The sequence below is a fragment of the Ranitomeya imitator genome, chromosome 6 (assembly GCF_032444005.1).
Source record: "Ranitomeya imitator isolate aRanImi1 chromosome 6, aRanImi1.pri, whole genome shotgun sequence".
In the NCBI taxonomy this organism is placed as follows: domain Eukaryota; kingdom Metazoa; phylum Chordata; class Amphibia; order Anura; family Dendrobatidae; genus Ranitomeya; species Ranitomeya imitator.
The window spans coordinates 520,273,615-520,286,243 of record NC_091287.1 but is presented as its reverse complement, the minus strand read 5'-3'; the positions used below and the strand labels follow the sequence as shown (position 1 = coordinate 520,286,243).

General features: G+C 48.3%; 1 protein-coding gene across 1 annotated transcript in view; it reads left to right on the top strand.

Moving 5' to 3' along the window:
* Positions 1-12,629, top strand: part of EIF3H (eukaryotic translation initiation factor 3 subunit H) — a 153,187-nt gene that overhangs the window by 86,940 nt on the left and 53,618 nt on the right. The gene's annotated exons all lie outside the window — the stretch shown is intronic.

Genomic DNA, 12,629 nt, shown 5'->3' with positions numbered 1-12,629 from the left:
TCCGCCTTCCCGCCGGGAGGCCATGCCCCGCTCACTCTCCGCCTTCCCGCCGGGAGGCCATGCCCCGCTCACTCTCCGCCTTCCCGCCGGGAGGCCATGCCCCGCTCACTCTCCGCCTTCCCGCCGGGAGGCCATGCCCCGCTCACTCTCCGCCTTCTGGCCGGGAGGCCATGCCCCGCTCACTCTCCGCCTTCCCGCCGGGAGGCCATGCCCCGCTCACTCTCCGCCTTCCCGCCGGGAGGCCATGCCCCGCTCACTCTGCGCCTTCCCGCCGGGAGGCCATGCCCCGCTCACTCTGCGCCTTCCCGCCGGGAGGCCATGCCCCGCTCACTCTCCGCCTTCCCGCCGGGAGGCCATGCCCCGCTCACTCTCCGCCTTCCCGCCGGGAGGCCATGCCCCGCTCACTCTCCGCCTTCCCGCCGGGAGGCCATGCCCCGCTCACTCTCCGCCTTCCCGCCGGGAGGCCATGCCCCGCTCACTCTCCGCCTTCCCGCCGGGAGGCCATGCCCCGCTCACTCTCCGCCTTCCCGCCGGGAGGCCATGCCCCGCTCACTCTCTGCCTTCCCGCCGGGAGGCCATGCCCCGCTCACTCTCTGCCTTCCCGCCGGGAGGCCATGCCCCGCTCACTCTCCGCCTTCCCGCCGGGAGGCCATGCCCCGCTCACTCTCCGCCTTCCCGCCGGGAGGCCATGCCCCGCTCACTCTCCGCCTTTCCGCGGTCTTTCGGCTTCTATAGACAAATTACACTTGCCAACAAACAGGAGGCACCAAGTGGGCTGACTTTTCTACATTATATAAAAATTATTTCTAGATTATCTATTTATCTATGAAATAAGATCAACAGGGTCTATTTAAGGACGCTCATTGATAGCATGAAGACAACTAAGAGTTACCAAGAAGTCTTGGCCTTTAATGAATTTTCATTTTAATGAGGTTTTTCTTAAACAACCTAGAAGACCTAGGACCTCTGCATTACATTGAATCGGATAGAAAGATTATGAAAAGCTTGAGACACGATGGATTTATTTCCAGCATAACCTCAAGTCTCTGGTCCTGTGGATAACATTTTATGAAGTCTTTCCTTTTATTGCGGGAGCTGCAGCTGTCTCTCCTTACATAGTCCTTCTCCTTCATTCTCCGTTCCCAGTCATTTTCTGCCGTCTAATTGATGGCGTTTTCCGTAGAGTAGATGGCCGGAGCACAGCTCTGTGTAAATAGAGCAAGTGAGACCTAACTGCTCTCCGAGAGATTTGGTGGCCTCGTGCCCGGCTCAATAAAACAAGGTGTTAATAGGAATTTTTACCGTATCATTGGACTCCGCTTACTTGTGTTTTTTTTTTTTTTTTAAAGTACAAAATGCATTACCCTCCTCATCCCCCCACGGTCGTGTTTCTGCAGAGTAAAGCTCTGGTTTTCAGCTCAAAGGTTGGCTTAGTGATTGTATAATCCCCTATGTACAGCAATTCAAGTGGTAGTCGTATGACTGATGCCAGGGTGGTGGCAGTCCCTAAAAACCAAGAGAGAGACTGCAAACTGGTCTATTAAGAGGGAGGAAGACTCTATCTGCTCTGCCAAACTGGTTGCCCCATTGTCATTTACATTTTGAGGACCTATGACTTGGGAGATGGGTCCCGGTCTAGTGGTTACCCACGCTCTGTACCTAAAGTTTTGGCAGCTGTATGGTTTGGAGTAATGGCCCAAAGCGTTTCTATTGTTTGAGAATTATCTTCTAGAAAAGTTTTGTTTCTAACTTTTTGCTGATTTCTAAAAATGACTTCTTCATGGACCATAACAAATAATATACTGGATTAGAAGAACTTGATTGTCCAGTGCAGAGCTCTGTCCTTAGTCCATCAAACACCTGCACCCCCCACCCCCAACTAGGAAGACTGTTCCCTCCCCTTTAACACCATGCCACCCCTCAAACAGGAAATGTTTTGGCCCCCTTAATAGCCTCACCACCCCCTAAAACAGGGAAGACTGTCGCCATACCAGGTAGGGGAGGTTGTTCCCTCTGGACACCACCTTCCCAAACAGAGGAGGCTGTTAGTAATGGAGTTTATCAAAGTGACCCCTTTCCCGGCTACCAACTGACTCGGGCACAGGCGCTGAATGTATATGGCACATGCCCGGATACTGGCAGCAAACTCCCCTGTAACTGTGCTTGTGAAGAAATGGATGTAGATGGCCAGGCAATCTGTCCACATCCTCTTCTGGGCACCGAGGACCAATATTTATGGTGCTATCCATGGATAGCAGGGGGGACTCAGTAGTTTTATAGGGGTTATTTCACTCAACTGAAACTGCCCTAACTAAAGTCACCAATGACCTACTAACCTCCAAGAGCAAGCGACACTACTCTGTCCTCCTTCTCTTGGACCTGTCTTCTACCTTTGACACTGTGGACCACTCCCTCCTGCTACAGATTCTATCATCTCTTGGCATCACAGACTTGGCCCTATCCTGGATCTTGTCATATCTAACAGACCGAACATTCGGTGTCTCCCTCTCCCACACCACCTCCTCACCTCGCCCTTTGTCTGTCGGTGTCCTCAAGGCTCTGTTCTAGGACCCCTGCTCTTCTCCATCTACACCTTGGACAGCTCATACAATCCCACGGTTTGCAGTATCATCTCTACGCCGATGACACGCAGATCTACCTATCCGACTTGACCTCACCTCCTTACTCACCAAAATCCCTCAATGTCTGTCTATCTCGGCCTTCTTTTCTGCTCGCTTTCTAAAACTGAACATGGACAAAACAGAATTCATCATATTTCCCCATCTCACTCTACCCCTCCACCAGACCTATCCATCAAGGTCAATGGCTGCTCACTTTCCCCGGTCCCGCACGCTTGGTGCCTCGAGGTGATCCTCGACTCTGCCCTCTCTTTCAAGCCACATATCCAAGCCCTTGCCTTCTCCTGCTGTCTCAAACTCACATGTTTCCCAAATCCGGGCATTCCTTGACCAAGAAACCACAAAAACACTAGTGCATGCCCTTATCTCCCGGCTTGACTGCTGCAACCTCCTACTCTCTGGCCTCCCCTCTAGCAGTCTGGCACCACTCCAATCCATCCTACACTCTGCTGCCTGACTAATCTACCTGTCTCCCCGCTATTCCCCAGCCTCTCCCCTATGTCAAGCCCTTCACTGGCTTCCTATCGCCCAGAGACTCCAGTTCAAAACCCTCACAATGACATACAAAGCCATCCACAACCTGTCTCCTCCATACATCTGTGACATGGTCTCCCGGTACCTACCTACACGCAACCTTCAATCCTCTCAAGTTCTCCTCTACTCCCCTCTCATCTCTTCTTCCCACAATTGCATAGAAGACTTCTCCCCCCATACTCTGGAACTCTCTATCCCAACACATCAGACTCTCGCCTACCACGGAAACCTTCTAAAAGAACCTGAAGACTCATCTCTTCCGACAAGCCTACAGCCTGCAGTGATCCTCAACCTACTGAATCGCCGCACGACCAGCTCTACCCTCCTAGTGTATCCTCACCCATCCCCTGCAGACAATGAGCCCTCGCGGGCAGAGTCCTCCCTCCTTATGTACCTGTGTGCCTTGTTTTTTGCTCATATTAATTGTATTTGTCTATATTTGCCCCTTTTCACATGTAAAGCGTCATGGAATAAATGGCGCTATAAAAATGTATAATAACTTCTGACCAGTCACTTGGCATAGAGATCACTCTCCATAGAGAATGGACCGATAATCTTCTACTTTTCATGAATAAATCAATATATCATTGTGTATAAGTATGTGCACCCCTTACCTGCTCTCGGAGGGGGTGGCCACGCGTACGTCTGGGCGCCTTTGTATTATTTGCAGTAGCTATGGTGGTTTTACCCGTGGATATTATCTTAAATATCTCCGTCTGGTGGCCGGTTAACAAGTGCCGTTTTCCTGCGAGTCCTTACAAAAAGTCGACATGTCATTACTCATTGTCAACTCGGCCTTCGCCTGCTAAGCAACCAGAAATCATTTCTGCCCGGTGTTTTGTTTCTTGTCTGGGTTGACTGCATACATATGGTCGTTATTCTGCAGCTCGGGAAGGGCTCCTTCCTCCATGTCACCCACACAGCTGTGCCGAGCATTTCTCAAGTCCAGCAAGACCAGAATTATGACATAAACTTCACACTGGGAATGATGTGATCGCATTGCATGATGGACAGACGCGCAGGTGCTCCATTACTGCTTTATATTAACCACCAAGCTGCTGTTTTTCATCCCTTTTTAAAAAGGACAAACGCATATTATAGGGTGGAATGTCACTTACTAGAATGTGTGCTGTAGTTTCAATACAATCAGTGTTTACTCAGCAGGGGATTATCATTACAGAACTATGTCTCACGTGCACACCAGTCCAGTTATTCTGTGTAACCCCACCCCCACCACTGATTGGTTGCTTCCTGTGTACACTGTCATCAAGTTGCCAATCAGGGGTGTAGGTGGGGTTATACACAGCCCAGAAGTCTTAGCCCTGCTACATCTGCAGTGGACAAAACAGGGATTCTATCAAAACTGCACCAAGCAGCCCAGTAACTGACACATCACTGAAATCAGGCTTCCTTGCTCAATATTTTGCTGCTCTCAGATTGCCAAATCTTTCTTAATAAATAGTTAAAAATTGATAGCGCTGGACGACACACCGATGGCATCTTTGTGCGGAGTTTAATCCACTTTTCATGGACTCATTGACTTGAATGGCTGAGTTTCATCAAATAAAGACGTGTCTCCGTTTTTTTGGGGGGGGTTTTGCCAGGTGGAGGCCAGTAGTGCCTCTGTTTGGCCGCCTCTTACCGTTCCTCAGCTGTATGGAGGCCCAGCAGACTGCACGTTCCCATTCAGCGTCCACCACAAGCTATAACGCTCTGTGTACATGTGTAGCACCATAGCCAGCAGTGACGTACGGCACCATATGGCCACCTCACCGGGGAATAGTGCTGCCGTGCACCTCTGATGTACGGCTCTGACGTGATGTGAACGGAGCCGTACGCAGGCTTTTCTTTCCACTCTATTCCCCTTTGCGCCAGGTGTGTGTAATTGTGGTGATTTATGCTCGCCGTCGCCTGTGCTGCAAGAAGCCGCAGCTCGGAGTCGTTTCCCGGATTTAATGCTCAAGAACTGTGAACTGTGGCCCCTGCCGGTGAATTTGTCTGGCAGGGGGTCTTTACTGCGATGATGAGATTTTAGCAGGTGCATTGAGCACTGTATGCTCACATCATTTCTGTGCTCGCTCGAGCTTCGGCTCCATATGCTTCAAAAGTGGGGAATGAAGCAGATTAATGTCAGCAGATCTCTCTTATCCTTCCATATATTTGCAGCGTGACCGCGCACCTCGCCGGTACATTAATCCACAGCAGCCCTCCAGTACAGGGTTTTTTTTCAGTCCTCCCTATGTGAGATCTGACCCCACAGAGCTCAAATCGGAGGCTGCGGCGGTCAAAGCCACTGTGCGCGTTATTGGATGTGTTAATACAAAGTCACCGGGTGTGGATAGTGGCGCAAGGAGTCAGCGCTGCTGCAGGTGTGTGTTCCGGCCACCTGGTTGGTACGACCACCGGTTACTAATCTCACTAGGAGCACACAAGCTAAAATCCTCATCACATCCATAGTGCTTTCAGTACAAACCAAAGAAGCCACATGTTTTTAACCAGACAAGAGGTGGCTTGTTCTCCTTTTCTCCTTCCTAGGTGGACTGACGTGGACATTCCAACCCTAAGTGCCACGATCAACAATGATACATCAGTTTTATAAAACCTATATACCGTATATACTCGAGTATAAGCCGACCCGAGTATAAGCTGACCCCCCTAATTTTGCCACAAAAAACTGGGAAAACTTATTGACTCGAGTATAAGCCTAGGGTGGAAATGCAGCATTTACCGGTGAATTTCAAAAATAAAAATAGATCATTATTTCCCCATAGCTGTGCCATATAGTGCTCTGCACCGTTCATATTTCCCCATAGCTCTGCCATATAGTGCTCTGCACCGTTCATATTGCCCCATATCTGCCCCATATAGTGCTCTGCACCGTTCATATTGCGCCATATCTGCCCCATATAGTGCTCTGCACTGTTCATATTGCCCCATATCTGCCCCATATAGTGCTCTGCACCGTTCATATTACCCCATATCTGCCCCATATAGTGCTCTGCACTGTTCATATTGCCCTATATCTGCCCCATATAGTGCTCTGCACTGTTCATATTGCCCCATATCTGCCCCATATAGTGCTCTGCACCGTTCATATTGCCCCATATCTGCCCCATATAGTGCTCTGCAGCATTCATATTGCTCCATATCTGCCCCATATAGTGCTCTGCACCGTTCATATTGCTCCATATCTGCCCCATATAGTGCTCTGCACCGTTCATATTGCTCCATATCTGCCCCATATAGTGCTCTGCACCGTTCATATTGCTCCATATCTGCCCCATATAGTGCTCTGCAGCATTCATATTGCTCCATATCTGCCCCATATAGTGCTCTGCAGCATTCATATTGCTCCATATCTGCCCCATATAGTGCTCTGCACCGTTCATATTGCTCCATATCTGCCCCATATAGTGCTCTGCACCGTTCATATTGCCCCATATCTGCCCCATATAGTGCTCTGCAGCATTCATATTGCTCCATATCTGCCCCATATAGTGCTCTGCACCGTTCATATTGCTCCATATCTGCCCCATATAGTGCTCTGCACCGTTCATATTGCTCCATATCTGCCCCATATAGTGCTCTGCACCGTTCATATTGCTCCATATCTGCCCCATATAGTGCTCTGCACCGTTCATATTGCTCCATATCTGCCCCATATAGTGCTCTGCACCGTTCATATTGCTCCATATCTGCCCCATATAGTGCTCTGCACCGTTCATATTGCTCCATATCTGCCCCATATAGTGCTCTGCACCGTTCATATTGCTCCATATCTGCCCATATAGTGCTCTGCACTGTTCATATTGCCCCATATCTGCCCCATATAGTGCTCTGCACCGTTCATGTTGCTCCATATCTGCCCCATATAATGCTCTGCACCGTTCATATTGCTCCATATCTGCCCCATATAGTGCTCTGCACCGTTCATGTTGCTCCATATCTGCCCCATATAGTGCTCTGCACCGTTCATATTGCTCCATATCTGCCCCATATAGTGCTCTGCAGTGTTCATATTGCCCCATATCTGCCCCATATAGTGCTCTGCACTGTTCATATTGCCCCATATCTGCCCCATATAGTGCTCTGCACTGTTCATATTGCCCCATATCTGCCCCATATAGTGCTCTGCACCATTCATATTGCTCCATATCTGCCCCATATAATGCTCTGCACCGTTCATACTGTCCCATAGATGCTCAGTATAAATCTGTGCCGCCGCTGCTGCTGCAATAAAAAAAAAAAAAGCCATACTCACCTTTCTTGATTGCAGCTCCCAGCGTCCGGTCCCGGCGTCTCCCCGCTCTGACTGATCAGGCAGAGGGCGCCGCGCACACTATATGCGTCATCGCGCCCTCTGACCTGAACAGTCAGAGCGCAGATAGACGCCGGGAAGATGGAGCGGCGCCCGGCGGCTGGAACGGGGACAGGTAAATATGACATACTTACCTGGTCCCGACGTCCGGCTCCCTCTGCCTGTCCCACGGTCATCTGTGCCGCAGCCTCTTCCTCTATCAGCGGTCACCGACACCACTGATTAGAGAAATGAATAGGCGGCTCCACCCCTGTGGGAGGTGGAGCCGATTATTCATTTCTCTAATGAGCGGTCCCACGTGACCGCTGAAGAGGGGAAGAGCTGCAGCACAGAAGACCGTGGGAGGGCAGGGGGAGCGCCAGGATCGCTGGGACTAGGTAAGTATGCCTCAGCGCCCTCTCCCCCTCACCCGCCGACCCCACCGCTACCGTGACTCGATTATAAGCCGAGAGGGGCACTTTCAGCCCAAAAATTTGGGCTGAAAATCTCGGCTTATACTCGAGTATATACAGTAATCGCATTGTTTTATTTCTAGACTTTGACATTAAAGCACCGTAGGTTTTTTTTTTTTTTAAATTATATTAGTATCCAAAATAATTTCATAGGTTAAAAGGGTCATCCTGGAATATTATTTTAAGGTCTGTCCTTTTGGTTCACGTGGAACATGGTTTCTGTTCTGCTGGCAGCTTGTTGTGGAGAAAGATTCAGGATAACTAATGTGGGAAATCTGTTAGTTGTTGACTAGGATCGCCCGCTGGACTCCTGAGCACTCAATGGTTGGCATATGTACCCCAATTCCCGGACTGACTGCAAGTTTTCTGACCTGAACTATACCAGGTTGTATGTTTGGAGGGGTCGTCCAGGTTTTCCACGCAAGTCAGCAATCACTCCGTGACTGCAGACTTTTTAATTCTCACATCGCCCTCAATACGTTTTCCACTGCTTGCAGCAAGTCTGAGCGGTCATGTAACCGTCAAGTACGCGATGCTCATTTTCCCAGCCACATTCCAACTAGACTTGTATTGAACGAGGTTGCGTACATCTAGTTAGAATGTGTCCGGGAGTATGCAAATCGCATACTTGCAGTTACATGATCGTTCGTCCTTAACACCAGCGTCTGAGAATCTTCACCATATGTGCTGTGCGTGACATGGCGTGATTGCTGGCTTTGAACAACCCCTGTATGGCCTCTTTCAGACTTCAGTCTTTTTGTTTGTCAAAATCCGTCGTTTTGTGAAAAAAAACGGATTCAGCGAATTTGCCCGCATTTTGGACGCCGTGCGCTGGATCTGTCCGTTTGTTTATCCGTCGTCTGGAGAAAACGGACAAAGTAACGTTTTTGTCTGCGTCGAAAAGTCGGACAGCGACGGATCCAGCGGCGTCCGTCGTTGGCTAGAATGGAAGCCTATGGGCGCAGGATCCGTCACTGTCCGTCAAATGACGGAATCCAGCGACTGATTCCGTTTTTTTACACTGAGCATGCTCCAAATCTGTATTTAGTTGCCAATTGGCCAGACAGCCCCAAATCAATATAAACCTGCCATGTGGCTTCATTCCTCAATGTGCCAGTAAGAAGCCTGCCAGAAACCTGCCTGCCAGCCAGAGGACTGCCTGCCGGCCTGCCAGCCAGAGGACTGCCTGCGCCAGCTTGCGTCTTTTCTCCTGATTAGTTCTCCAACCCGTTCCACCAAAATATCAAAGTTTTCACCTCTCATGCGTACGTAATTGAAGAACTTCTCCGGGTTTTGCCTCAATTTCATATACAGCGTTGAATAGATGCCACGGGTCAATCGCTGTGCAGTGATCAAATGGATCCAAAGACGTCGGCGATGCTTCAGGCGAAGGATGGCGCTGTCTTGCTTCCTCCTTTTCCCGAACAATCACGGGGTTGGCCTCAAAAAGCAAAATCCGCATAGCTGGTCACAATATTTGCTTAGAACTCCTTCCATTTCTGCCACTTGCTCTACAACCTCTCACAGATGGGGTGTTAAAACACTCAACATATAGGTTTCCATTATTTTCCAGTAGCCAATCACGTTTGGGAGCCTCCCATTTGGAGATATGAAAAAAACGGATCCTTTGAAAAAACTGATGTGACGGACGCAAGGGATCCGGTTTTTCGACGACGTTTCCTTTTTTCACTATTTTTGACGGATCCGACGCAGCGACTGATTTTGACTGACGCCAGAAGACTGAAGTGTGAAAGAGACCTAAGCCAGAAGACCTGAGGTCAGTCCAGACACTGCAATCTGTATACAGACTGTGAAAGCCATCTGAACACAGCCAAAAGGCGGCCTTGGTTAATAAAGTATCTTTACTACGCTCACGGAAAGTTTGAACACTGCCTAATTAAAATGCAGTGCTTCACAGACGATATGGCTGTGTCCTGTACTGCGGCGCAGCACAAAGCGCACGTATCTGTATGGTGTTACGTGTGGATACATGATAGTACCCAGTTTCTGGGTGGTTTACGAACCCTCTGCATGTCTTTAGAGCAGTGTTCCCCAAGGTCCGGTCCTCAAGAGCCACCAACAGGTCATGTTTTCAGGATTTCCTTAGTATTGCACAGGTGATTATTGCATCACCTGCACAGGCAATAATTCCATCACCTGGGCAATACTAAGGAAATCCTGCAAACATGACCTGTTGGTGGCTCTTGAGGACCGGACTTGGGGAACACTACTTTAGAGAATGCCGGCTTTTCTTAGTTGGCAAATTTTGTTTGTTGCACACTACATGGTCTCTCCCAAAGTGAGAACCTGCAGCTGCATCCCCCCTCCTCCATCTCTAGACCATTGCAATCTTTTGAAGAGTCCACCTCTTTCTGAAGACTCCTTTTTCAGGCCAGCTTCCCTGCAACATATTATCACTTCCATCATATATTATTGCACACTTTACATCTTCTTTGAGAAGACCACCTGTCCCAGAAAGCTACTTTTCAATGCAATTTTAAGTGGTCATCTTAAAGAGGTCACATGTATTTTAAGCGATCATTTTCGATGGCTCTTCGGCAGCCTTAGGCTATGTGCACACGATGCGGATCCGCAGCGGATTTTTCCGCGCAGAAACGCTGCAGATCTGTGATGTGCAGTATAATGTTATTCAATGGGGGGAAAAAAAAGCTGTGCAGAAAAATCAGTGCGGAATTGCTGCGGATTTCAAAGAAGTGCATGTCTGTTCTTTTGTGCGGATCTGTAGCGTTTCTGCACCCCTCCATGTTAAAATTCTGCAGTGGCAAAAACCGCGGCAAATCCGCGGCTGCGGATTCTGCCAGGAGATGCGGATTTTGTGCAGAAAATTCTGCACCTCTTTTCTTACGTGTGCACATACTTATATATTCACAAATTAGGCTCAATAGTATCTATAATGTCCCTCCCACCGGGGGACGAAGTACCATTTAACTAGACTATCTCACACCGGCGTGATCAGTAAATGAAATGACCCCGAACATGGTACACAATAAAAACAATATTTATTAAATGATGTTAAAAACAACAAGTTTCTACTAATAAGGAAGGTGCTGGAACCAAAAAAACGAGGGATGGATCTGCCATGGGCTTATCTCTAACATATAAACTGACCTACTTCTAATAATAGTAAAGCATCATAAATAGCCTTGTAAACATATAAACGGTATGATACCTGAGAGAAACTAGTTTGTCATAATATATACATATCAGAGAGGCTAAAACGCTATATCTCCTAATAACATGACAAAACAAAGAGGAGATAACCCTACAAAGGCATATAGATGTAAATGTCAGAAGTGTACCTGATAGTCAGTCCCAAGGGGATAAGCCGCGGCGTCCCTCTGCCCCGACGCGCGTTTCACACTGCTTCAGGAGGCGTACATACTTGCAGAATTTTTTGTCGGCTTGTAGAACGACTTGTGGTGTTTTCTGACGTGAACGCTTTCCTTTATTTGCCGACAGGACGTACACAGTGCCGCATTCGTGCTGCTGGTAGACAGGTCTTGGACTAATTATCCACAAGAGTAAAGCGCTTCACCCTAGAGCTGGGCAATTTTTTTTCACATGAAGGAATAACATTTTGATGGGCTTCCAACCTGAAAACTCCTGGAGACCGAACTTTTGCAAATTAGAAGAGTTGTCCTTTGTTATCACTTAATCATTTCGGAGCCGCGATGTCTAAAAGATGGGACTGACACGTGTTACATGTATGAATAAGTCTTCACCGTCGGAGCATGAAAGCCCTGCCACCTCGGCTCGTACAGTTGTGCATCGAGAAAAGAGTTATCGGTGGAGGGCAGCCAGGGAATCTGCTTTCTTCCAATATTTTGACATTCTCAGGAGTCACTGCAAAGTTTATATATTATGTATAAACCTCTGACATATTTTGTGTCAATGGGTAAAGTTAGACAAACATTATTTGGGGAAAAAAAAATAAACGGGACGTGTGCCGCCGGAGCTCACGATCTGTTCACGGTCTTTATTCGAAGTCCCTCATTACATGCATCAAGTTTTGAGCTTAGCTTTATTAATACGGACCATCTGTTAGATTGTATCTCCGTAGTCTCCCAAGATCTTTCTAAATAATAGAAATCTTAAACGCAGCATTAAGCAACTAAAGTCTAGCCTGGTTAAATGTGTCAGTACGGTGGGAACTGAGCCGCTGTGTGATATCAAGGGCGTCAAGATCTCTGTGGTCCGAAATGATTCAAAAGTGTGAAGTGTTGCCAACCAGGGCTGTGGAGTTGGTAACCAAACCTCCGACTTCTCAATTTCCCTAACTCCGACTCCACACCACGGCCTTTAAGTATGTGCATAAAGTGCAGCACAGATTCATATAGTAACATAGTAACATAGTTAGTAAGGCCGAAAAAAGACATTTGTCCATCCAGTTCAGCCTATATTCCGTCATAATAAATCCCCAGATCTACGTCCTTTTACAGAACCTAATAATTGTATGATACAATATTGTTCTGCTCCAGGAAGACATCCAGGCCTCTCTTGAACCCCTCGACTGAGTTCGCCATCACCACCTCCTCAGGCAAGCAATTCCAGATTCTCACTGCCCTAACAGTAAAGAATCCTCTTCTATGTTGGTGGAAAAACCTTCTCTCCTCCAGACGCAAAGAATGCCCCCTTGTGCCCGTCACCTTCCTTGGTATAAACAGA